We start from the raw sequence: 26,128 nt of genomic DNA, 5'->3' as shown, positions 1-26,128 counted from the left end.
GGTAAGAGAGCCACGTTCTTCCATACATGGTGGACTTGCAAACATATTTTTAAATTTTGGACTGAGGTAAAAAACAAAATACTAATGCTTACAGGTTATGACATTCCTTTGGAACCACAATTTATACTGTTAAATCTGTGGCCAGAGAGTCATTTTTCCAATAATCAAAAACAACTGATTAATATTTTAATTGTTGTTGTTCAGTCGCACAGTCGAGTCCGACTCTTCGCGACCCCATGGACAATCTCCCGCCAGGCTCTCCTGTCTTCCGCCGTCCTCCGAAGTTGGCTCAATTTCATGTTCGTTGCATCGCTGACACTGTCTAACCATCTCATCCTTTGCCGTCCCCGTCTTCTTTGACCTTCAATCTTTCCCAGCATCAGGGTCTTTTCCAGTGAGTGCTCCCTTCTCATTTGGTGGCCAAAGTATTTGAGCTTCAGTTTCATTATCTGGCCTTCCAGGGAACAGTCAGGGTTGATTTCTTTGAGGATTGACTGATTTGTTCTTCTTGCAGTCCAAGGGACTCTCAAGAGTCTCCTCCAGCACCATAGTTCAAAAGAATCTATTCTTCGGCGCTCGGCCTTCCTTATAGTCCAGCTCTCGCAGCCATACATGACTACTGGGAATACCATTGCTTTGACCATGCGGACTTTTGTTGGCAGGGTGATGTCTCTACTTTTTATCATGCTGTTTAGGTTCGCCATCGCTTTCCTCCCAAGGAGCAGGCGTCTTTTAATTTCATGGCTGCAGTCACAGTCTGCGGTGATCTGGGATCCCAGGAACGTGAAGTCTGTCACTACTTCCACGACTTCCCCTTCTATTTGCCAAGGAGTGATGGGGCCGGATGCCATGATCTTAGTTTTTTTGATGTTGAGCTTCAAGCCCACTTTTGCGCTCTCCTCTTTTACTCTGAGCAAGAGGCTCTTTAGATCCTTTTCACTTTCAGCCATTAGAGTGGTATCATCTGCATATCTGAGGTTGTTGATCTTTTCCCCAGCAATCTTAATTCCCGCTTGTGATTCATCCAGGCCAGCATTTCGCATGATGTACTCTGCATATATATTAAATAAGCAAGGTGACAGTATACATCCTTGTCGTACTCCTTTTCCTATGCTGAACCAATCAGTTGTTCCGTATCCGGTTCTAACTGTCGCTTCTTGGCCCTTATACAGGTTTCTCAAGAGACATGTGAGGTGGTCTGGTACTCCCATCTCTTTAAGGACCTGCCATAGTTTGTTGTGATCCACACAGTCAAAAGCTTTAGCATAGTCAATGAAGCAGAAGTAGATATTTTTCTGGTACTCTCTTGCTTTCTCCATAATCCAGCGAATGTTGGCAATTTGATCTCTAGTTCCTCTACCTCTTCGAAACCCAGCTTGTACTTCTGGTAGTTCTCTATCCACGTACTGTTGAAGCCTAGCTTGTAGGATCTTGAGCATGACCTTGCTAGCGTGTGATATGAGTGCAATTGTGCGATAGTTTGAACATTCCTTGGCATTGCCCTTCTTTGGGATTGGAATGTATACTGATCTTTTCCAATCCTGTGGCCACTGTTGCGTTTTCCAAATTTGCTGGCAAATGGAGTGCAGAACTTTAACAGCATCATCTTCTAAGACTTTGAATAGCTCAGCTGGAATACCATCACCTCCACTAGCTTTGTTGTTAGTAATGCTTTCTAAGGCCCATTTAACTTCACATTCCAGGATGTCTGGCTCAAGGTCAGTGATTATACCGTCGTGTTTGTCAAGGACATTGAGGTCTTTCTTGTATAGTTCTTCTGTGTATTCTTGCCATCTTTTCCTAATCTCTTCTGCTTCTGTTAGGTCCCTACCGTTTTTGTCCTTTATCATGGCCAGCTTTGCATGGAACGCTCCCTTGATTTCTCCAACTTTCTTGAAGAGATCTCTAGTCCTTCCCATTCTATTGTTTTCTTCTATTACTTTGCACTGTTCATTCAGGAAGGCCTCCTTATCTCTCCTTGCTGTTCTCTGGAAATCTGCGTTCAGTTGGGTAAATCTTTCCTTTTCGCCTTTGCCTTTCGCTTTCCTTCTTTCCTCTGCTATTTGTAAAGCCTCATCAGAAAGCCATTTTGCTTTCTTGCATTTCTTTTTCTTTGGTATGGTGGTGATTGCTGCCTCCTGTACGATGTCACGAACCTCTGTCCATAGTTCTTCAGGCACTCTATCTATCAAATCCAGACCCTTGAATCTATTCTTCACCTCTACTGTATATTCATCAGGGATGTGATCTAGGTCAAACCTGAATGGCCTCATGGTTTTCCCGATTTTCTTCAGTTTAAGTCTGAATTTTGCAATGAGTAGCTCATGATCTGAACCACAGTCAGCTCCAGGTCTTGTTTTTACTGACTGGATAGAGCTTCTCCATCTTTGACTGCAAATTATATAGTCAATCTGATTTCGGTGTTGCCCATCTGGTGATGTCCATGTGTAGAGTCGCCTCTTAGGTTGTTGGAAAAGGGTGTTCGCTATGACCAGTGTGTTCTCTTGACAAAACTCTGTTAACCTTTGCCCTGCTTCATTTTGCTTTCCAAGGCCAAACTTGTCTGTTATTCCAGTTACCTTTTCACTTCCTACTTTAGCATTCCAGTCCCCTATGATGATGAGGACATCATTTTTTGGTGTTAGTTCTAGGAGGTGTTGTAGGTCTTCATAGAACCGGTCTACTTCAGCCTCTTCTGCATCAGTGGTTGGGGCATACACTTGAATTACTGTGATGTTGAATGGTTTGCCTTGGAATCGGACAGAAATCATTCTGTCATTTTTGAGATTGTATCCCAGTACTGCCTTTTGCACTCTCTTGTTGACTATAAAGGCCACACCATTTTTTCTACGAGATTCCTGGCCACAGTAGTAGATATAATGGTCTTCTGAGTTAAATTCGCCCATTCCTGTCCACTTTAGTTCACTGATTCCTAGGATATCGATGTTCAGTCTTGCCATCTCATTTTTGACCACGTCAAGCTTACCTTGATTCATAGATCTTACATTCCAGGTTCCTATGTAGTATTGTTCTTTGCAGCATTGGACTTTCCTTTCACCATCAGACACATCCACAACTGAGGGTCCTTTCGGCTTTGGCCCAGCCGCTTCACTCTTTCTGGGGTTACTTGTACTTGCCCTCTGCTCTTCCTCAGTAGCATATTGGACACCTTCCAACCTGAGGGGCTCATCTTCCGGCGTCATATCTTTTAGCCTTTTGATACTGTCCATGGGGTTTTCTTGGCAAAAATACTGGAGTGGGTTGCCATTTCCTTCTCCAGGTGGATCACGCTTGGTCTGAGTTCTCTGCTGTGGCCTGTCCGTCTTGGGTGGCCCTTCACGGCATAGCCCACAGCTTCATTGAACTGCGCAAGCCCCCTCGCCACGACAAGGCAGTGATTTTAATAACAGCAGCCAAAAATGTCATAGCAACGAAATGGAGATATAAGCACCCTCCTTCTATAATTCAATGGCTATCTAAAGTATGGGATTTTTTTTAATACGAAACTATTTCAATTTATAATACTACGGATCAGAATGAATGTGAACTATACAACCCAACAGGGAAATGGTACCCTATAATAGACAAACTTACCTTAGACAAATTTGACTGGGAATCTATTACAAATGCTAAATATAAGCTTTTGGTATATGGCTAAACACTGTACAACCTGTTTATTCTAATGTTAAATTTATATTTGAATAATATTTGAGTGTATTTAATGTGTAATGAAGAAACCTTTGTATTAAATATGTTAAAATGAATAAAAATGTTTTGGTTAAAAAACAACAACAGCATTTCATTCCAAAAGAAAAACCACTTCAGAGGTGGGGGGGTTTCCTCCTCCAAAATGGCTTAGGGTTTTTGTGAATTTTTCCATGGTTTTTTCCCTTCTGGGTCTTTACATCCCTATCCCTCAGTAATAATGCAATCTGTTTGTTTTTATTACATTTTTGTCTTACTCTTTCTCCAAGGAGCTTAAGTTTGCATAGGTGGTTATTATCCCATCCTCTGTTTTGTCCCAGGAATAACCTTCTGAGGTAAGGTAGGCTGAGAATATGTGACAGACTGAAACACAGTTCGGTTATTCTAACCTATGGATGGCTGTTAGAATTATTTTATGTAGTTATAGTCCATCTTTCTCATTGAGACTCAAAGCAAATAACAGTGTAAAATAATGCAGTCAGACAACAGGAGAAATCTAATAAGCAGTGCAATAGGACGAGAATTACAAAAATAAGAAACAGTATAAAAATCAGGTGTAATTTGTCAAGTAGTGCAGAAAATGAAATGACAAAAGTAGAAAACAATGCAGTGGGGTCACGATAAGAATACAGTAAATAGGTAATACAATACACAGTGGCATAGACTATAGTCCTGAATCATTCTGTTATATTTCTAACCCTATTCCATTTATCAAAATGTTCGAATGATGTACTCTGCATATATATTAAATAAGCAAGGTGACAATATACATCCTTGTCGTACTCCTTTTCCTATGCTAAACCAATCAGTTGTTCCATATCCGGTTCTAACTGTTGCTTCTTGACCCTTATACAGGTTTCTCAAGAGACATGTGAGGTGGTCTGGTACTCCCATCTCTTTAAGGACCTGCCATAGTTTGTTGTGATCCACACAGTCAAAGGCTTTAGCAGAAGTAGATGTTTTTTCTGGTACTCTCTTGCTTTCTCGATAATCCAGCGAATGTTGGCAATTTGATCTCTAGTTCCTCTACCTCTTTGAAACCCAGCTTGTACCTTCTGGAAGTTCTCTATTCACGTACTGTTGAAGCCTAGCTTATAGGATCTTGAGCATGACCTTGCTAGCGTGTGATATGAGCGCAATTGTGCGATAGTTTGAACATTCCTTGGCATTGCCCTTCTTTGGGATTGGAATGTATACTGACCTTTTCCAATCCTGTGGCCACTGTTGCATTTTCCAAATTTGCTGGCAAATGGAGTGCAGCACTTTAACAGCATCATCTTTTAAGACTTTGAATAGCTCAGCTGGAATACTATCACCTCCACTAGCTTTGTTGTTAGTAATGCTTTCTAAGGCCCATTTAACTTCACATTCCAGGATGTCTGGGTCGAGGTCAGTGATTATACCGTCGTGGTTGTCAAGGACATTGAGGTCTTTCTTGTATAGTTCTTCTGTGTATTCTTGCCATCTTTTCCTAATCTCTTCTGCTTCTGTTAGGTCCCTACCGTTTTTATCCTTTATCATGGCCAGCTTTGCATGGAACGCTCCCTTGATTTCTCCAATTTTCTTGAAGAGATCTCTAGTCCTTCCCATTCTATTGTTTTCTTCTATTACTTTGCATTGTTCATTCAGGAAGGCCTCCTTATCTCTCCTTGCTGTTCTCTGAAAATCTGCATTCAGTTGGGTAAATCTTTCCTTTTCACCTTTGCCTTTCGCTTTCCTTCTTTCCTCTGCTATTTGTAAAGCCTCATTAGACAGCCACTTTGCTTTCTTGCATTTCTTTTTCTTTGGGATGGTGGTGATTGCTGCCTCCTGTACAATGTCACGAACCTCCGTCCATAGTTCTTTGGGCACTCTATCAAATCTAGACCCTTGAATCTATTGGCTATGTGTCTGCATCTTGCACTTTTGACAGAGATGGGCCTTTGCTATGTTCTCTCCCCCCCCATGCTACTTCTTGAAGGTGCCATGGTGATATTTAATTTCTGTCCTGCAACCAAATCAAATATGACATTGGCCATAAAATTCCCTGCCTCGCATGGTCTAGATTAAGCAATGGATTTCTTATGCAATTTACTTGATCAGTTGTGGCTCATGGCCATTATTCAGCCGAACGGCGTAATAAATTCGAGCAAATTTGGGTGATTAGGTTCCCACCATACTTTGCCGGCAATACTGTAATTAATGGTCTGTCAGCGTTTCCATTATAACATCAATTTTTCAAGGGAGTTGTAAATTAACTCTAAAAATCTGGTCCGTGCAGAAATTTTGAGATTGAAGGGCTTGGGTTGAATTTTCTTCCATTCTGGGTTTTTATGTTGCCCAAATCCTCCATTAGCAACCAGGATGACTCATCCTGTGTCTCGTCAGAGGGGTTTCTAATTAGCTGCTTGCCTTTTGCTGAGAAAAATTGGGGAATGGAAAAGTCACTGCTATTGGGGATGAAAGGATCAGGGTGGCAGCTGCCATAGTTCTGTCACAATTACACTGGATGGCACTAGGACAACTCCCAACTTATTGCTATCTTCCTTGTATCTGCTAATAAAAAGCTATGGTTCTTTTGGTTAGAAGGGAGACTGGGCCATGTGTACACCTTCTGCACTGGAGTTTGGTTTTTTTTTGTTTTTTTTAAAACCCCGAAGGGATATTTTTGCATTAAACTACAAACTACAAAGAAAAATGTGGAAGGGGAACTACAACTAGGGATAAAGGAAGATAACCACACTAAACTAAAAACCCAAGAGGAGATGATCTTATTTCTGTTAGTATAAATATTAGTACACAAGTGTTAGTATCACAATATACTTGTAGAGTTCCTGCTCATCTTCCATGTTTCTACGTTATTATGTTAGTTATGAGATAACTTTCTGATCATCTTCGTGATCTTTGCTTCAAGAGGCCAGTTTTCCAGTTCTTCTGCCTTTACTTTGGCTTTCTGTCTCTAAAATCGTAGACAACTTTGGCAGATCCAGCACCCGTTTCTGTAGCAGAGTCTTCTTCCGTTCCGGAGGTAGCAGAGTCACTTCTCATTTCTTCCTCCTTAGACTCTTCTTCTGTTCCAAGCTGACGCCGCAAAAACTCTTTCGCCTTGAAAATGGAGTCTATCTACTCTCTTTCATCATTGATCTTAAAGATGACACCTTCTGGGATCGGCCACCTGTACGTTATTCCATTAGTTTGAAGAAAAGCAATGAAATCTTTATAATTTTTCCTCTTTTGCCGAATTTCAAATGGAATGTCTTTTAGCATCTTGTTCATTACATTTCCCGTTTTCAGTGGAGTTGCTGATGTTGCTTTTAGAATAGCATCACTGGTCTGTCTTCTTGAGAATCTGACCACAATTTCTCTAGGTAGGCTATTTTTTAAAATATAATTGGAGTATGCCCTATAGGCCACCTGCATGTCTTTTACTAGTTCATCCGCTGTGGAGCCTAAGCACCCTCCTCAGGTCCTCTTTCGCCGCTTCAGGAACCCCCTGAAACCTGAGAATCATATTGGCTTTTTCCACCTATAGTTGCAGTACACGGTTTTCTTGGAGATTTTGCTTTATTTCCACCTCTCCCAGTCTTTTCTTCAACTTCTTACTTGTGGCGTCCATCTCTTGAATTTTCTCATTAGCCTGCTCCACTTTCTTTTCCATGTCATTCAGCTGGAGCTGTTGAGATGCAAAATTCTTGTTCATCACAGTCAGTTGCTGGTTAATACCATCAAGTTGTTCCATCACCGGCTTGAGCATATCCGCTAGTAATTTAATGACGTCTTCACCTTCTTCCGGTTTGGGACTCTGACTGCCTGGTTTCGCTTTTAACTTTGCACGCTGAGCCGCCATTTTTCCGATTTGTTTACACTTCCCACCGCTTTCTCCCGACTTGAGAAACTCGCTCACGATGCCAAAAATCAAGTAAGTCTCTCACAACACACATGCTACTTTCCTCTCCTCTTTCCCCCTTCGCGTCATTTATCGGTTATTTGCATAAGAGGCATCCCTCTTTGCATCCGCTTCTTCCCGCACCGGGGGGGGGGGCCCGCTTTGTTTAAAAGTCCGTTTTATTCAGAACTCATGTTCATTGTCGGTCAGATTCTCTGACCATGCAGAATTTTAACGATCTTCTGCTCAATCTCTGGCGCTTGTCCCGGCCAAACCAGCTTGCGCCTGAAGGCCACACAGTGACTGGACCGTCAGGGCAGAGGGGAGCCTCGATTCTCTGGCATTACGCCATCGAAGAGGCTACCCCTCAAAAGCCCTCTGGCCTGGAGCCTATTGCAAAGGCTCCGCGGGGGTGTCACTTGAGGGGGCACCCCTCCAGGCCACTGGTGTGCAATTCACCCTCCCATAGCTCGGGGAGAGCGACCGCCATCGCTGCTTCATAAACCGGAAGTCATGGAGTTTGGTTTAATGCTTCTAAAGCCGTATGCTTGATTCTGTTCCTCTCCCAGACGGAGTCTGCATCTCTATAGGAGAAAGAGCAGTCACTGCTAGAACTGTGAGATGGAAACAAAGAATGAGATGAGCAGCGAATACTCTTTAGGCAAGCAGAGCAAGTGGTGTAGCCTGGCTCTTATTCTTCTTTGCAGCTGCCATAAAGGAACCCCCCGCCCACTACCACCCCACCCCACAGCAAACTGGCGTCAGCTAAAAAAGCCTTTCCAGTTGTTGAATCTGTCCCTACACTAAAACTCAATCACAACCAAGAAGTCCTTGGATTCTCCCCTCTCCCCCAACTAAACTTATGTTAATTAAAATCAAACAAACGAAATTAGGTTTGGCTTAAACATTATTTCCACAACATGATGTTAAAGGTGTAGCTTCATATTCTTCAGTCCTCTATACTTCAATGGTTAGTTAAGTTGTCCCTTCTCTCGCTGGTGATAAAGTATGTCTACGTTGTCTTTTCTTCTTATTTCCCTCTGTCTCTCTCACTTCCTCCATTTTAATAGTTTTTATCAACTGTAGTCCTGATCTTTCATCAAATGCAGTGTGGGTTACACCTTTATGGGTCACCACTAATCTTCCTGAAGAGGCCCATTTATATTTTTGTCCCATATTCCGAAGTGACTTCACTGTCTCTTTAAGGAGTTTTCGTCTTTGCAAGGCTTTTGCAGGAGTGTCAGGGAAAATCAATACTTTGTTGTTCCGTAGTTGTGGTGTTTTCCCTTTCCTTGCAAGAGATAAAATTTCCTCCCTCGCCGAACTGTTGGTTATCTGGACTATTATGTCTCTTGGGTTTTTCCATCGTTGGTTTCCCACCCGATGTGCTGTTTCAACAAACCCCGGCGTACCTTCCTCCAGATGCAACATGTCTCCGAACCAGCTCACCAGCACCTGTGGTAAGCTCTCAGCTGTGCATATATCCTACGGCACTCCACATAATTTTATTTTACTGAGTCTGAGATAAGACTCCATCTGGATAAGGTGCCTCCCTTGTTTCTAAGTGGGCATTGTCTCATCGCTGTGTTTGTGAACACGTTCACACCAGCAGGATTTGGAATTTGTAGGCTGTGAAAACGCTCACAGCCCTGCCAGGCCCCTGCCTTCTAAAGCATAATGAATCTTCGGGGAATGCTACAGCTGAAGAACCCATACTGTAAAGTTGCTACAATGAATGAAAACCCCCGATGGTGTCTGCTCTCCTAAATATAGCAGTTATTTTATACCCCAAGCAGGACTCTGAAGCGACAGAATGGAAATAGTCTAAATAATAATTATTTTTAAAACCTTCTTTGAATGCTGCCTCAAAGCCCAGCTTTTCCCATGCTTTGCCTAAGGAAACAAGCCCTAAGCATGTACAACGAGGGTATTCGCCTACATCTATCCTAATTTATTTCTGTTTCCCTTGTGTTAAATTTTTGACTGTCACCTCATTGGGCCAAGGACCTGTTTTCTTGTCATCTGTAAAGCAGCACACCTGTGCAGTATTAAAAGGGGAGACGTTGCTAAGATGTGGCCAGCATCGAAAGCCAGAGTGGTGTAGTGTTTAGGGTGTCAAACTAGGGTCTGCGACACTGGGGCTCAAATCCCCACACTGCCATGAAGCTCGCCGGCTGACCTTAGGACAGAGCCTCTCAGCTACACGTGATAAAGAGGCGTGGGCCCCACTGGACACTGTCCGAGTGGCATCCAGAAAGAGGTGGTGTAGATTTGTTTCCGTTGGCCCTAGGCTGGCAGGGGGACAGTCCAGTCCAGAGCTTTCGTGGACTACTAGCATGCAGGTAAATATGCAGTACGATGATGTCTTTGTGTAAGACTGAGAACAGGATGTAGCTACCTGAGCCACATGGGTGACACATAACTCTTCTCCAGTCGAACACAAGCAGATGAGCTATTATTCCAAGCTGAGCTAAGCAATAAAGCCTCTCCAAACATAGCACAGATGCTATTTGGGACTAGCAGATGAGGGTGTAGGTATATGTACTCAGCCTTTATGCACAAATCCCCCCCCCCCCAATAAATTGTGTCTGCAAATTGGCCGTGATGTCTGTGACCAGTTGGTTTTAAACCATCAGGATCCTAAAGCTTTTGAACAGAGCTGTAATCGTGCTGGGGCTGGTACTGTTGCATTGAAACAACCCTCCTTCTGAGACCAGTTTAATGCAAACTGCTCCAGTTACAGGTGGTGTTCCGCTAGTCTCCTCAGTGATAGGTAACACTCATGCAAGAACTTCGGCATGGGTCTAAGATATGCCAGAACCTGGGAGAGGGGGAACAAAACAAAAATAAAACCCAATCCCTGCACCTAATGGTTATTTTACAACTTGGAATTGCTTGCTTCAAAGCCTGATCCCCTCTGGCCTTACCTGGCAAAAATGAATTAAAGGGCTGTATGTTGTGGAATTAAGGGCTTGTGAGTCTGGTGGGTGCCTTTCTTGGCGCTGTTTGTTCCACTCTCTCTGTTTTTGCTTTGATCGAGTGGTACTTAGGAGGAGATCCAAAAACCCACAAGGGCGTCTGGGTGTAATTTCCAGGTTCCCTTCTCTCTCCCCATCCCAAATGCATTGCAAGGGTCTTTGTAATCCTTTTTTTTTTTTAACACCCTTAAAAACTATGTGGTTCTGGGGGAATCTGCTGTTCACATCCACATTCTTGGCTCACTTCCAGTATTGAACAAAGGGCAAAGTGTGCTTGGAGCACTTGAATAAGGGCATATGAGATACAGGAGAAGAGACCTCAGCACCTTTTCTCCTCTATGTTCCTTTTACTACTAAGCCCCACTCCCCTTTCTTGTATATGAATGGTGGCCTTGATTCTTCCAGCCTCCTCTCTAGCAGGTTTTTATCCCTCTTTTCCTCCAGGGAGCTCAGGTCAGTGTACATAGTTTTGCTTTCCATGCTGAATCCTCACAACAACCCTGTGGGGTTGTCACTGGTTGTTCTTCTGTTTCTCTTATTAATCTTGTTTTATTCTTTTTTATTACCTTTGTTTTGTTGCAAGCCCTCTGTTTTTAATTTTAAAAGAAGTGGGATAAGAATGTTTTAAAATGCAGTCAGTATATTCGCCCTGGCCTGGTTTGTACTTGGATGGGAGACCCCGAGGGAATTCCAGTACTGCAGTGCAGAGGCAGGCAATGGCAAGCTGCCTCAGCTCGTCTCTTGCCTTGGAAAGCCTGCAGGGTTACAGTAAGTCAGCTGCAGCTTGGCCACACTTCCCACTACCACCACCATGCTGAATTGCTTCAGCGTCATCTGCAAGGCTCCCGGAAGCCTCTTCTTCATGCCCCAGGATATCCTGATCTCAGAAGCTAAGCAGGGTTGATCCTTGTTAGTACTTGAGTGGGAGACTGTCAGGGAAGTCCAGGCTTGCTATGCCAGGGCAGGCAATGGGAAATGACTGCTGTCCGTCTCTTGCCTAGGGGGTCACCACAACTCAACTGCGACTTGCCAGCACTTTCTACGACCATATTTACCCTGCCCCCAAGTCAGAGTTTTGGAGAATGGTAATTCATAGGGTCACCCTAAGTCAGAAGGAACTTGAAAGCACTTCATACACACACACAAACCTTATACCAGATCCAGCACTATTGTGCCACCTTGGCTCTGTCTCTTCCTGGCTTACGCAATCTTTCCAGCAAGGTTCAAGGTAAACTCCCTGATTTCTGGTCTTCTGACAGAATGTGGATTTCAACCCAGGTTTCTTTAAGTCAAGCACCCCCAGCTTTTCCACCAGGTCTCTTGTGGAGTGGGATGGCCTTAATTTGCTATTGCTGCTTTTAAATATACGAGCTTGTTTCTTTTCAATTAGCATTACTCTGATTGAGGTCTTTAATATGCTCTTACTGTATTTATGTCCTATTATTGTCCTTTTATAGCATCTTATAATGTTACGATATCATGGAGTTTGTTTGTATTTTTATGTACTTACCATAAATTGCTTTGACGGCTGAAAAGCAGGATAACAACGGAAATAAACTTTTCGGTGATGAGGTTTTCATGGTTACTTTTCAAAGCCATTGGGGGGTGCCTTATTGGCACTAACTGATTTTTTTTTTTTTTAGTTTGTAAATGTTAAGAATCTCTCCTGTCTTTTTGGGGATGCTTCAGTTTGTCAGTCTTACCTCTAGTTCTGAAAAGAAAGAAACAAATCTTCCCTCCTCTGTGGGGATGTAGAACAACTATTGAGAAAATAAATGATTCGGCTCTAATTCAGGAGTCCCCAACATGGTGCCCATGGGCATCACAGCACCTGCTAACACCTTTTCTGGTGCCCACCAAGTTATTTTAGGAAGTGGGTTGATCCAGGTAGGGCTTTTGCCTAGCAAGGTTTCTGGTTGACTCCTGCAGATTTGATTGGCTGTGCAATTTTTTTAAAACATTGCTTTGGCAGCAGCTGCAACCGCAGCACAGGTTTCTGCACTGTGTCACTGAAGTTAAGCTGTGGCAATCATTTTGTGCCTGGATCTACCTTCCATGGCAGCCATTTTGTGGCAGTCATTTTATTGCTGTGCCAGCATGCTGTCTCAGAATTCCAAATGTGCCTGCAGGCTCAGGAAGGCTGGGGAGGCCTGCTCTAATCCATTGGGACGTTGCAAGGATGCATGTTGTGAAGCAAGGTAACACATATGCTCAATTGTGTAATTTATTGTTAAGGAAGCAGTTTTTTCAGGCACTTAGCCCCGATATTGCAGCTTTAATTCAAGCCCGTAATCCATCTTCCTTGAATGATTTAGCACTATTTGCAGATCAACTTAAGTCTCAGGTGAAATATGATGCAAGGAGAGCAGGGCTGTGGAAATCAACCATGGAAAAGGGAGAAGGGGCCCTTGTAGGGAGTGATAAGATGGACTTTGGAGGCCAATATAGTCAGCAAAGCCCCACTTTGGCGTGGAACAGCAAGGCAAGGCATACCTCAACTCCCAAAATAAAATGTCATCTGTGTCATGAATGTGGGCACATCAGGAGGAATTGTCCTCAATTAAAGCTGAAGGAAGCCCCCCTCCCCCCATTATGAGATGTGTGACTGGAAAAGAGCTGAGCAAAAAAAAGTGGCTGGATGAACTGCGTGATGCTATAGTGATTGTGAATGGAAATAAAGCCTTGAGAGCCTTCATTGATACTGGTTCAGACTTTTCCTCTATCCCTGAGACTGCTTTAGAGTCTCCAATTCATTGTTTAGGTATTGTTGCCTTGCATACTTATAATGCTAAAATTACGAATCAACCTATGGCTCTTGTGAAAGTGCAGTTCAGAAAATTTTCTGGGGAAATCCCAGATGGGGATTCAGATGGGGACTCAAAATTTTTGATAGGAGGAGATCTCCTATATAGGCCCCTGCCACACGGCAGGGAAAAGACTGGGCGAAGCACGGCTTTTAAAAGCTGCGCCAAAAAAGAAACGCCCTGGCGGGATCCCACGGATCCCGGTTGCCGCGCTCCATTCCTCCCCGGCACGATCAGATGCCGGGGAGGAAGATACGACTCGGAGGGGGAGGCTGCCGTACTGCACATGCTCGAGCGCCAGGCAGATGTTGCCATGGGATCGCGCCCGTCTGATGCGCCTCCAATCCGGCCCGCTCCCGGCTCAAACTGCCTCGTATGAATGGGGTCATAGAAATGCTATGTGTCAGAAGGAAGAGATCAAGATTCAGCAGAAAGTAGTGACCCGGAGTCAAGCACAAAGAATAGCATAGGAAGTAAAATTTAAAGAGTCAGTACTGCCTGAGCTTCATTTGGGGCAGGAAGATGAAGGAAATCAGCTATCAGTAAACCCTCCAGGTGTCTTAACGTCTAAAGAAAATGAAGAGACTTCTCCAGCACTGGTATCCAGGGATTATCCTTCTCCTCGACAGGAAGAGAGGCTGATGGAAATATCTACAGAAAAGAACATTGTAGCTGTGGAAGAAGATGGGACATTGCAAAATGAACCTGTGGTGAGTTGTGATCTCACCCCCTCCCACCCAGCCTTAGTTCCTGAACCTGTGAGTGTCAAAGAAAAGGAGGAGAAAGGTTTTTTGGCATTGAGTCTTTTAAGAACTCACAGCATTCCTGTATATCTCTCTTAGAATGTAGGACTCAGGCTACAGAGGAATCAGGGATGCTAAATGAAGTGGGTAGGAATGGTTTGTTGTATAGGGAGTATCTCCGCAAAATGGGTACAGGAGGGACTGAGTTGATCAGTCAATTGGTGGTCCCCAAGAATTATAGAAATCAAGTTCTGAATGTAGCACATGACTCGCCTTTTGGGGGGCATTTAGGGATAAAGGAAACCCTGGCAAAGGTTTCAGCCTCCTTTTATTGGCCATATGTCCATAAGAGTGTGCAGAAATATTGTAGTACTTGTTCAACATGCCAAAGGGTGGGGTATCCCCAGGATCATCCCCGGGTGCCATTAAGGCCTTTCCCAGTACTAACAGCCTTTTCAAAGAGTATCAGTAGATGTTTTAGGGCCATTGCCCTGCACTCGGTCAGGCAAGCAGTATGTTTTTTTTGATTGTAGATCATGCCACTAGATACCTTACAGCTTATGCATTGGGGTCTATCACTGCGTTCCGTGCGCCTTGGTGTTTAGTCATGCCGGCCACATGACCACGGAAACGTCTTCGGACAGCGCTGGCTCTTCGGCTTTGAAACGGAGATGAGCACCGCAACCCTAGAGTCGGATTCGACTGGCTTTCGAGCAAGGGAATCTTTACCTCTTTACTATCACTGCATGCAATACAGCAAAGGCCTTGATGGAGTTTAGTTCTACCTTTGGCTGGCCTGAGGTTATAACTTCAGATATAGGGACAAACTTCACCTCTAGGCTGGTGCACAAGGTCTGTGAATTGGCTGGGGTAAGCCATGCCCCTGAGTTAGCTCATCATCAGAGTGCAAATGGATTAGTAGAAAGATATGTTCAGACGCTAAGTAAAATATTAAAAGCTTATGCCCAAGGATATGTAGGGGGTTGGGATGAGGCCCTACCTTTTTTGGTGTTTGCCATTAGAGATGCGCCCACTGCTAGTCTGGGATGGCATAGTCCAAATGAGTTAATTTTTGGACGAAGGATTGCTGGTCCCCTGCAGTTGTTGAGAGCTGATTGGGAGGGTGGTAATGCAAAGGAAAATGGGTTAGACGCCTCTGAATACCTGGCAAAGTTAAGGCAGACTCTAGAGCAGGCTAGGACCACAGCTGGGGAGTTTTTGGAACAAATTCAACTGAAACAGAAGGCGTATTATGATCAGTAGGCCCGACCCCGAAGTTTAGCTTTAAGAGATAAGGTGCTGTTATTAAAACCAGATTATGTAACCAAATTAGGGACGGCTTGGGCTGGTCCCTTTCTGGTAGTGCAGAGGCTAGAGAGAGACAATTATGTAATACAAGAAGTGGAAGGTAAGGGTACCCAGGTTGCCCACATCAATCGTTTAAAATTGTTTCGAGAACGACCATATCATACCTACTTAATACAGGCTTTGGAGGAGGATTGGGATGTGCCGGAGTTGATAAATGGGGATGAGGGGAGCAAAGTATTGGAGGAGGTACCTATAGATCCATCACTGTCAGAGCAACAACTAGTAGAGTTGAGGGAGGTACTGAGGTGTTTTCAGCCCCTATTTGCTAACGAGCCTGGTGAAACTAATCTAATCGAGCATTATATAGAGACAGAAGATCAGAAGATCAGGTTCCTATTAAGTCCAGACCAATGTTCCCTCTAAGCTTTGGAATCTTTGTGAGCGACTGGCATTAAAGTTGTGAGCGAGCGATTTGACTGCTGCAGAAATTAGTTTGCCTCTAGAGATGCTTCCTGAGCTAAGACAAAAATGTGTGAGTCGGAGGCTAAAAAACTGTGAGCTAGCTCACACTAACTCAGCTTAGAGGGAACATTGGTCCAGACCCTACCCCCTGAATGGCCCAATGAGGGAGGTCGTTGCAGCCGAAATACAACAGATGTTGAAGTGGGGGGTGATTAAAGAATCATACTCAGAGTGGGGAGCCCCAATAGTCATGGTGCCAAAAAAGAAAATAAGGGAAGATGTACCACTTGAATATCGTTTCTGTGTGGACTACAGAAAACTCAATAAACTGACCACTGTAGATCCTTACCCCACCCCAAGAGTAGAGACCTTGATAGAGGAGTTGGCTGGAGCTGCCTATATCAGCACCCTCGATTTGGCCTCCGGATATTGGCAAGTTCCGTTAAGCAAGGAGGCTTCAGATAAGACTGCGTTTGTATCTCCGTTGGGCCATTATCAGTTTGTAAAAATGCCCTTTGGGTTAAATGGGGCCAGCAAGACCTTCCAACGACTTATGGATCGAGTCTTGCGAGGTTTGCGTTTTGCAACGGCCTATCAGGACGATGTTGCCATATATAGCGGCTCATGGGGGGAACATCTGGGGCACATATGTCAGGTCCTACAAAGGATACAGCAGGCTGGACTTATGATAAAGGCTGCTAAGTGTCAAATGGGGTGTAATCAAGTAGTGTATTTAGGACATGTAGTGGGGTCAAGAAGTATAAAACCTCAAGAAGCCAAAGTTGTTAGCATTAAGGAGTGGCCTCAACCTTGTACTAAAAAGGAAGTACATTTATCGGTCTAATTAACTTTTATAGAAGTTACATCAAGGGGTTCAGTACATTGACTTCTCCCGTGACCGATTTGTGTAGAAAGAAAGCTCCCATCAATGTGGTCTGGACTCCTGATTGCCAACAGGTTTTTAATGCATTAAAAGAGTGTTTGGTCCATTCCCCCATTATGATTCCCCCTGATTATAAAAAGCCTTTCATGGTAAGAACAGATGCCTCGGAGAGGGGTCTTGGGGCGGCCCTCCTTCAAAAAGGTGATGATGGGGAATTTCACTGCATCATTTACATAAGTCATAAGCTTCTACCCTGGGAACAAGCATATTCCACTTTAGTGTGGAATATTGTGGGCTCTCTCAAAATTGAAGTCATATCTGAATGGGATTAAGTTTACAGTAGAAAACGATCGTAATTCATTGTCATTCATTCATAGGATGAAAGGTAATAATGCCCGGACATTAAGATGGGCGTTAAGTTTGCAAGGTCTTGAATTTCAGGTGATCCACATCCCTGGGAGTCAGAATGTCCTGGCTGATATGTATGACAGTAGTATGATGTGTAGTGCAATTGTTATGTTAGGATTTCCTTTTGCTTATGAAGAGTGTAATAGCTTCGACCATGGCTTAATCCATGACTCTCAGCTTTTCAGGGGGCATGTGAAGCAAAAGTGCCTATGAAGGGTTAAGTGATGTAACAGTATGTTAACCTTCTTCCTAGTGCAGCTGTTTTAAGTTTGTTATTGTTAAGGTGCTGATTCTAAGGACAGACAGACCTACCAATTAACTCTATTTGGAAAAACTGTTTTGACTGTAAAGTGGGGGCAGCTGATATTTGAAAGGGAAAAAGAGTATATTTTGGCACCTTAGCTTGGGGGGAAATTTAGCCTAGGGGATTCTGGGAACTCCTGTATGTGGTTCATATTTGCAGACCTCGATGTGAAGCCACATTTCTCGTTGTGACCTATGGCCTATGCTTCCTGAAAACTGCGCTATAGAACACAGGTAGTTGAGTTAGTGTTTATTATTTTGTTGTACTCTCTGAAGTGTTTTGTTGCTGGATTTTGTGTTTCTCTCTTTTGACCATTGTTTTAAATAAATATTTTCTTTTAAAACTTAAGTTGGCTCATGTGTGCTCAAGTCTCCTGTTAACCCACAAGAAAGCCTAGCTATCTTGACACATGGGTTTGTGTATCTTCCACAGAAATGGTTCTTGGGGTGGCAACCTAGTGTGCTAGACATCAGTTCCAACAGTGGCCAAATGCATTCCGCTGCCAGGGAAAACAGGCAGCGTGAATGCAGACAAGAAATTCGCAATCTAGGAGCTCAGAAGAAGAAATGGTCATGGCATCAACATCAGGACAAAATGGATAAATTAAAAATAGTATCAATAAATATTAATGGATTGAACCATCCCTCAAAACGTACAAAAACTTCTAACCAGCTTAAAAAACAAGATATTTAATGCCTGCAAGAAACTGATAGAAAGAAAAAGCATGAACATATCTTAAATTTAAAAATATAGGCAAAGTATATCTTGCCTCAGTGCAAAACAAAAAGTGCAGTGTAGCCATTTATATAAACAACGCTCAGTTAGATGTATTAGAAGAGGAAGAACCAGGTGGAAGATATCTAATCTTAAAAGTGAGACTTCTGGAAGGCAAGGTATGCATGATAGCAACAATATATGCACCAAAAGAAGCTAAAATTATTTTTTTTGATATTTTTTTTCAAAATTATTCTAGAATTTCAAGATGAAAATAACAATGATTTTCGGAGAAATGAACGGAGTATTAGATCCAAAGAAGGATAGATCAAGGAATTTTAAAGGTGGGAAATTACCCTAACATTTATTCCAATATTTGGAAATGCTGAAATTAGAAGACACCTGGATGCTCAAGCACCCAAAGGGTATCAAACTCAATCAGCTTCAAGATTAAAGAAGATTATCGACACAGATGATGGAGCTTTAAGAGCTGCAATTGACTTTGGACAGCTGATTATAAAACCGTCCTGTGCCTGACTTGGGGTGGTCTGGGGACAGGGATCCCTCTCCCGACCTTCGATGGGGCGCCTTTGGTGCCAGTGTCAGTGGTTAGGAGTCTGGGAGTACTCCTGGATTCCTCCTTAACTATGGAGGCCCAGGTGGCAGCCACTGCCAACTCGGCCTTTTACCACCCTCGGCTGATTCGGCAGTTGGTTCCCTTCCTCGACCGTGATGACCTGGCTACAGTGATCCATGCGACGGTCACCTCGAGATTAGACTACTGTAACGCTCTCTACATGGGACTTCTTTTGTCGTAAATTCGGAAGCTGCAGTTAGTGCAGAATGCTGTGGCCAGTCTTCTGATGGGTCTCCCTAGATGGGAGAACATCCGGCCTGCACTTAAAGCACTGCACTGGCTGCCAGTAGCATTCTGAATTCGCTTCAAGGTGCTGGTATTTACCTTTAAAGCCCTATATGGCCAGGGTCCAACATACCTGAGTGACCGCCTTTCCCCATACATACCCCAGAAAGCACTACGGTCAGGGGCTCAACACTGATTAGTGATCCCAGGCCCCAGGGAGGCCAGGCTTGTGGCAACCAGGGCCAGGGCCTTTTCAGTGGCGGCTCCTACCTGGTGGAACGAGCTCCCAGAGGAGATCAGGGCCCTGTGGAACCTCTCACAGTTCTGCAGAGCCTGTAAGATGGAGCTCTTCCGCCAGGCTTTCAATTAGGAGCCACCACTACCAACAACAACAACTATTTCGTGGTAACCATGGGGTAATGGAATGGCCCATTATAAAATCGAGCCACAGTATCGCGATGGATCGGTACCGCTGAATCGGGTTTTGGGGTAACACCTACAGGTCACCATCTTGATTTGATCGAATGATCAACATCACCTGAGCTCTTTATTTTGTTAAACATGGTTGTTTTTATTCTGTTTTTAATATTTATATTTGGCACATCGTGCCCTTGATTGTGAACCGCCCTGAGCCCGTCCACGGGGAGGGCGGGATAGAAATGTAATAATAAATAAACAAAAGAGCATTTACTACAATGGATATATAAGTTATTACTCCAGCTAGAAACAGAAGAACAAGTGAAAAAATGTATGATTAAATGGATGCAGAATTTTAGAGAACAGATATCTGTGTATCAATGGGAACATTAAGAGAAAACTTGTATAAAATGTTTTTTAGTTTGTAGATAACCCCAAAGGATATTGAGAAATCAGACAAAAACTATAAAGGAAAATGCTGAAAATGTCAAGACATAGATGGAACCTTTTTTCTTATGTGGTGGACTTGTATAAAAGAAAAAAGATATTAGAAGGGAAAACATGGAAAAATGCAGAACATTCTAAAATTTAAAATTCCCATGGAAGCTAAGAATATGCTATTAGGTATTCTGCCTAATAAAATTTTTGGAAGAGATATTCAAATACATGGTGACACCAGCTAGAACTATCTATGCAGCAAAATGGAAACTGGATGTCTGTCCATGCTTAGAAGAATGGGAAATAAACTTGCCAAATATGTAGTAATGGTGAAATTAACAATTTATTTGAGAAACAGATCGATTACAGAAATTAGGGAGAGATGCAACCAGGAGACAAATTTAGAATGAAAGTTCAAAAATTGTAGATGAATGTAATGTAGAAGCAGAATGAGAATAAGTTTTAAGTGTAATATCTTGAATATAAATGTATAAGGAAGTGGGTTTTGAGCAGAAACATTTTATTTTCTTATTATGAGATATTTAATAGCCTTTCCTTTGTACTTTGATATATTACCTATCTGTCAAAAGTTATAGCAAGTATGTAGAAGTGGCGAAAATATGTAATACTGAATATGTAGTAATGATGTAACCAATGATATAGTTGCAAAACAGATGAGATTAAATTAGAAACCTAAAGTGCTGAATAGAAATGTACCCCAACAGAAGTAAGGACCATTGTAATTTATAGGCAGTGTCTTAAAACTATAATGGAGGGGGTGTTGGTGAAAAATATTTTTTTGTTTTATATACTCTGATATATATATACCGTATTTTCCGGCGTATAAGACGACTGGGCGTATAAGACGACCCCCCCACTTTTCCAGTTAAAATATAGAGTTTGGGATATACTCGCCGTACAAGACTACCCCTCTTCCAATGCACACAAATAAAGATTGAAAAAACATCAGATTTGATTTCAATATGGTAATTTTAATTCAAATGCTTATGACATGCAGGTACTTAGCAGGAAAACTGTCACTTATAAACATAAGGCTGTTTGTCATCAAACATGTAACCATAAAACAATTCAAGTGGATTAAACTTTTCCTAATTTACTCTAAAGCTGAAAGAAAGGATAAGACAATAAACCCATGGGAGCTGCCATGCTGTTTGTTTTCTAAGCTGTCAACCAAACTGGAACTGATGGTGATAGGAGGAAGAGAAGATAACAAACAATCGTGAGAGAGAGCATGTGCCGGGCAAGTCCCTGGCATATGGCAATGCCCATCATAACTGCAAGCTATGGTATTTTACAGGTTTTGCTGGCGTGACAGTTTCCCTTTAAAAGCCTTCAAAATCCTCCTGTTCGTCATCTGATATCATAAGCGCATCAATGATATCTTGTGATACGTTTGTAAGGCAGTCATCGTATGGATCGAGTTCTGTATCAGATGGTGTGGTCTCAGCTTCAGCTTCCTCTTCATCTTGCCACAAGTAGTCACATTCAAATCTCACATTTAAAACTACTTCGAGATTATCAAAATTAAATTTTAGCTATCATATCACTAATTCATTTACTTTTAAAAAAAACTTAACTGTTCCCCAAAGGACTCTATGAATGTTGAGGAAAACGAGAGGTCAAAGAATTAATTTTTAAAAAATCTAATTATAATTTCCTCCAATATTGAAACAAACTGTCAAATTCCTAGCAGTAAGGCAGTGAAATAAAGTGCTGAATTATCGGATATATATTTGCAATGAATTTGATAGGGATGGATAAACTGCACAAGCTAAGTAATACGATGATATGCATTCCAACAAAACATTTCCAACCATATTAAGATGCTTCAATGACAGCTTTGAATTATGCTGGTATCTGGTATAACGCAAAAATAGAGAAAGGATAAAATGAGGATAACTTTCTTTTTACTTGACTGGAATGAAGAACAAATTTGAGCAGAATAATGCTGAAGGGCATAAGAGAAATAGCATTTGGGACAAAATCAACTAACCGTGTTAGAAGAAAAGTCACATAACCACTAACACACCCCTGAGGGCATATCTATGCATGCCAAATTGGCAACATTCCCATGCACCACCACCTCGGGGAATGCATAAGAGCACAAGCAGCATAAGAGCACGATTAATTCTTCATTAATATAGCAACAGATAGTTTTAAATAAATGGTAAATGTATCATTCTAAATCTTAATTTAAAAACCTACTCTGTCTATATAGCACAACTTAAGAATTTTTTTAATTGTGGCAGTTGGACTTAAATCATATGTGCTAGACTCTATTTTTTTGAAGTATGCCTAAGCTTAAAGTAAAATAATGTGTCCACTGAATAATAATACTCATGGCAAAAATGAATAAAGCCAACTGAAATAGACTGGCAAATATATTACCATGAAGATATCACATGCATATGTTTATCTGCACAATAAAATGTAAAAAAATGCAAGTTGCCACAGAAGTTTGTGGGTCTCATAAGATACCTGTGTATTCAGTCAGTGTAATCCTACACAGAGTTACACCCTTCTAAAGATTACTGAAATCAATGGGCTTAGAAGAGTTTAACTCTGTTTAGGACTGCAGTTATTTATGGATAACTTTCTCATACCCGCTAAATACCAAAATATGATAATATATTTAACTGCAAAGAAAGCAATCTGTGTTTATAATGAGGTTAAAAAAGAGCACGTTATTTCTAACATGAGAAATGATGCAAAGGCACCACAGAACTTTACCAGAACCAATGATAATTCTTTTTAAAAAGCCCAACTGATCATTCAGTATGTGCTTCCATGCCTTTGATTCTAAGTGAAATGCTTGCTGAAGAGGGTTTTTTAAATTACTGATCTCTATCTTTAACTCCTATATAAAACAGAATTTCTGACTTATTAGGATAATCAAAAATGGGCATGAAATGTGAGAAATACTAGTGCAAAGCTAAAGCAGACCTGCTTCCTCATCCTCCTCATCCTCTTCCTCATCATCTGTACTTGATGACAAGGGAGTTGCTGGAGAGCTAGCTTGATTATTAACATATCCACCATACTGCATGCCTGTGAAGTGGAAAGCACAAACACAAGAATCAGACCGTCAGGAAAGGTAAGAAATTGAAAGCACAACACAGAGCATTAAGAGAGAGTGCAAAACCAAGCATTGTAAAGAACATCTTAACATAAAAAGTGGGCAAATTACCCAAATACTAAGAGAGAGTGCAAAACCAAGCATTGTAAAGGACATCTTAACATGAAAAGTATCTCTTTAAAGCAGTTTAGCTGGCAATTTTCAGTAGCACAATTTGGTTAAATATTAGAGGCAGACAAACAAAGTTAGTAAAACTAAACAACTCAGTGGAGCACATTTTCAGAAGTTAATTTTTTTTTGGATTTCACAAGTATCACGGGAACAGATACACATTTCACTATGCAACCCTTTCCATGTCCTTTGGCATGCTACTTCAACGTCTTTACTGATTTCCAAAGTGACAGAACTTTGGTAATAAGCTAGTCATGCATGAAATGAGTACAAAATGTTACTTGTCCATAATTCACCCACATTGTTTCAACAACTAAGGACATCATTACATATCAACAGTCCTCTACCCTCGGGTTGTGATTAAGCAAAGGAAAACACATGGGGTTATGTCAACTGCAGAAAGTAAAAGCTCTCTCCACACATTCTCTTCCTAACCATGAGAATGAGGTATAACATTTATAAATATGAAGCAACATTCATGTTTTGGAACACACTCTTGTGTGGCTATTATGATTAAACAACTAACGTTATTCTGAATTTTTCTTGATCTGAAATACACTCATGACGTCTCTGGATTTTCATATGGCAGTCAAATTTTCTATTGTACAAGAACTCTGAGATCAATTAAAGAGTTCTTCTTGCAGTTCAGACAGTGCTTAGCAGAAACTGTACAAACATACATATATTCAACAAATACTTTTCTACCTCTGCAGCATATCTGTCTAAGTCTGAATGGACATGTAGAAGCCACGGTATGTGAAGGCACCACTTTTAGGCACTCTTTTACCTGTTACATTATATTATGTAGATCAGTCATAACATGCATCTTTTAAAAATTAGGTTCCAAAACACAGTGATCATCATCAATGTCAACATTATCAGTCAGTGTTGAGAAGCATGTAAAGTTGAAGAGAAATTTAAAATAAAGACCATCACCAGAGGTACCTTGAAAACCTAACCTATCAGACATCTCTTATATGGTATTGTGTTTGAGGCAATGAAGCTTCTCCACAGACAGCACATATCCCTGCCTGGGAGGAGAGAGCCAGAATTGTGCAGAGAGAGAGAGAAACTTGGCAGGATTTGCTTTCAAACAGACATGCATTGGATTGAACTGTAACCAAGTTCACTGGGGCTTATCATCATATATCTGTGCAATACTGTGATGTTCACGCCTACGGCACATTCTCTCTAGGCAGGAAAAGAACAAGAATAACTTCTGTACCTTTGCCTCCATCAATTAAATTAGGCTTTCCCTTCTTTTCCATCCAGGCATGAATGTGAGGCAGTGTGAAGAACATGATCTCATACACAAGTACAGGGGCGTAAGCACCACTGAATTCAGTGGGACTTGCTTTCAAATAATATGAACAGACAGAATAGCGTATGCCTGGAGGTGCCGGGCAATTTACAATCCAAACCACAGACTGCAGGCTTTCAGTAAAATATAAATGTGGAAATAAAAGAATCCACCAATCTCTTAATTTTCTCCTTATTTCTACTAGAACCCTCATCTAGACAAAGAGAATCCAACTTTTGCTAGAATGTTTAGATGTCATTAAGAAACGTCATTCAAATAATGTGAAAGCCTGCAGTCTGTGGTTTTGGATTGTAAATTGCCCAACACCCCCAGGCATACACTAATCTGCCTGACCACATTACTTGCCTCCTCAAAACACTATGATAATAAAGTAGATAAATAGGTACCACTTCGGTGGGAAGGTAACAGCGTTCCGTGCACCTTGGTGTTTAGTCATGCCGGCCACATGACCACGGAAACGTCTTCGGACAGCACTGGCTCTTCGGCTTTGAAACAGAGATGAGCACCGCAACCCTAGAGTCAGATTCGACTGGCTTTTGAGCAAGGGAACCTTTACCTTTAATGAAACTGAACTGTCACATTTGACTGCAAAAGTTTTTTTTAAAATAATCACTTATTAATCTGATGTTTCCAACCATGGTTTGATCTATACCAATCAACTGAGATAGCGAATAGTATAGTATATACTTTAAAATATAAGTTAACAGTTAATTTTTATTTAAATTATTTACAATGTTATCTTAATCTTGCCACACTTAAGGCATAAATGACATTTCCACAGAAGCTGCAAAACCTCTCAGTCATCCATTGGAACAAGTGTTGAATTATAAAACACAGCCATATCTATCTGAAAAAAATCAAGCCACTGTTAACACAGAAGGATCACTTTGGGACCTATTTTGCCCACACAATTACTCAGATTCTGTTCCCTTGGGGATCAAAACTCTGAAAACAGTCAGAACCAGAGGTTCAATCTTGACCCAAAAGTCAGTTTGGCAATAACCAGTAATAACTCATTCAGGGAACAAGACACCAAACAGGTCTTGTTGTCTGCCTAGTGCCAGTCCTCAGTGGAAGTTCATTTCCTTCTACCCAAGTCACTCAAGCTTGACATCCTAGATTCTGTGATCCCGGATGGTGAGAGGCAACACTGATGCGCATGCGCACGGAACGCTCTTGTACTTTCGGGGGGATTTAAACATCCCCCGAAAGATTTTTCAAGTTTTAGGATTTTTGTGCACCCCTGGGGACTGCCCCAAGAGTGCACAAAAATCTCCCTGCCCCCCAGGTCACCCCTGAGCGCGGATTTAGCGATCCGCACTCACTGGGCGACTTGGCTATTAGTATAAGTGATATAAAATTATCCTTGATATACACCATTATGTTATATAATCCCTCTTTTTCTTTCTATATCCTTTCTATACTATTATTTTGTTTTCCAAAATGAAAGGGGGGGGGGGAGAAGTTCAGGCTTCCTTTTATAAAGGGTGAAGGTCAGCAAAATGGCTTTAATATGCCAACTGGCATCTCCCCGTGTTCATCTTGAAGTTCCACCTTGTCATATATGAAAATGATTTCTCAAATAGGAGGTTGAAGCCCATAACGGTTTGGCTGATGGTCCTGCAGAAATGGCCAGGCTGCCGCAGGT

General features: G+C 41.9%; 1 protein-coding gene across 2 annotated transcripts in view; it reads left to right on the top strand.

The window, feature by feature from the left end:
• Nucleotides 1-26,128, top strand: part of MECR (mitochondrial trans-2-enoyl-CoA reductase) — a 76,846-nt gene that overhangs the window by 6,349 nt on the left and 44,369 nt on the right. The window lies entirely within an intron of this gene.

This window comes from Gekko japonicus, unplaced genomic scaffold (genome assembly GCF_001447785.1).
Source record: "Gekko japonicus isolate JY-2015 unplaced genomic scaffold, Gekko_japonicus_V1.1 scaffold344, whole genome shotgun sequence".
Classification (NCBI taxonomy): Eukaryota; Metazoa; Chordata; class Lepidosauria; order Squamata; family Gekkonidae; genus Gekko; species Gekko japonicus.
This window is presented reverse-complemented; position numbering and strand designations above follow the sequence as displayed.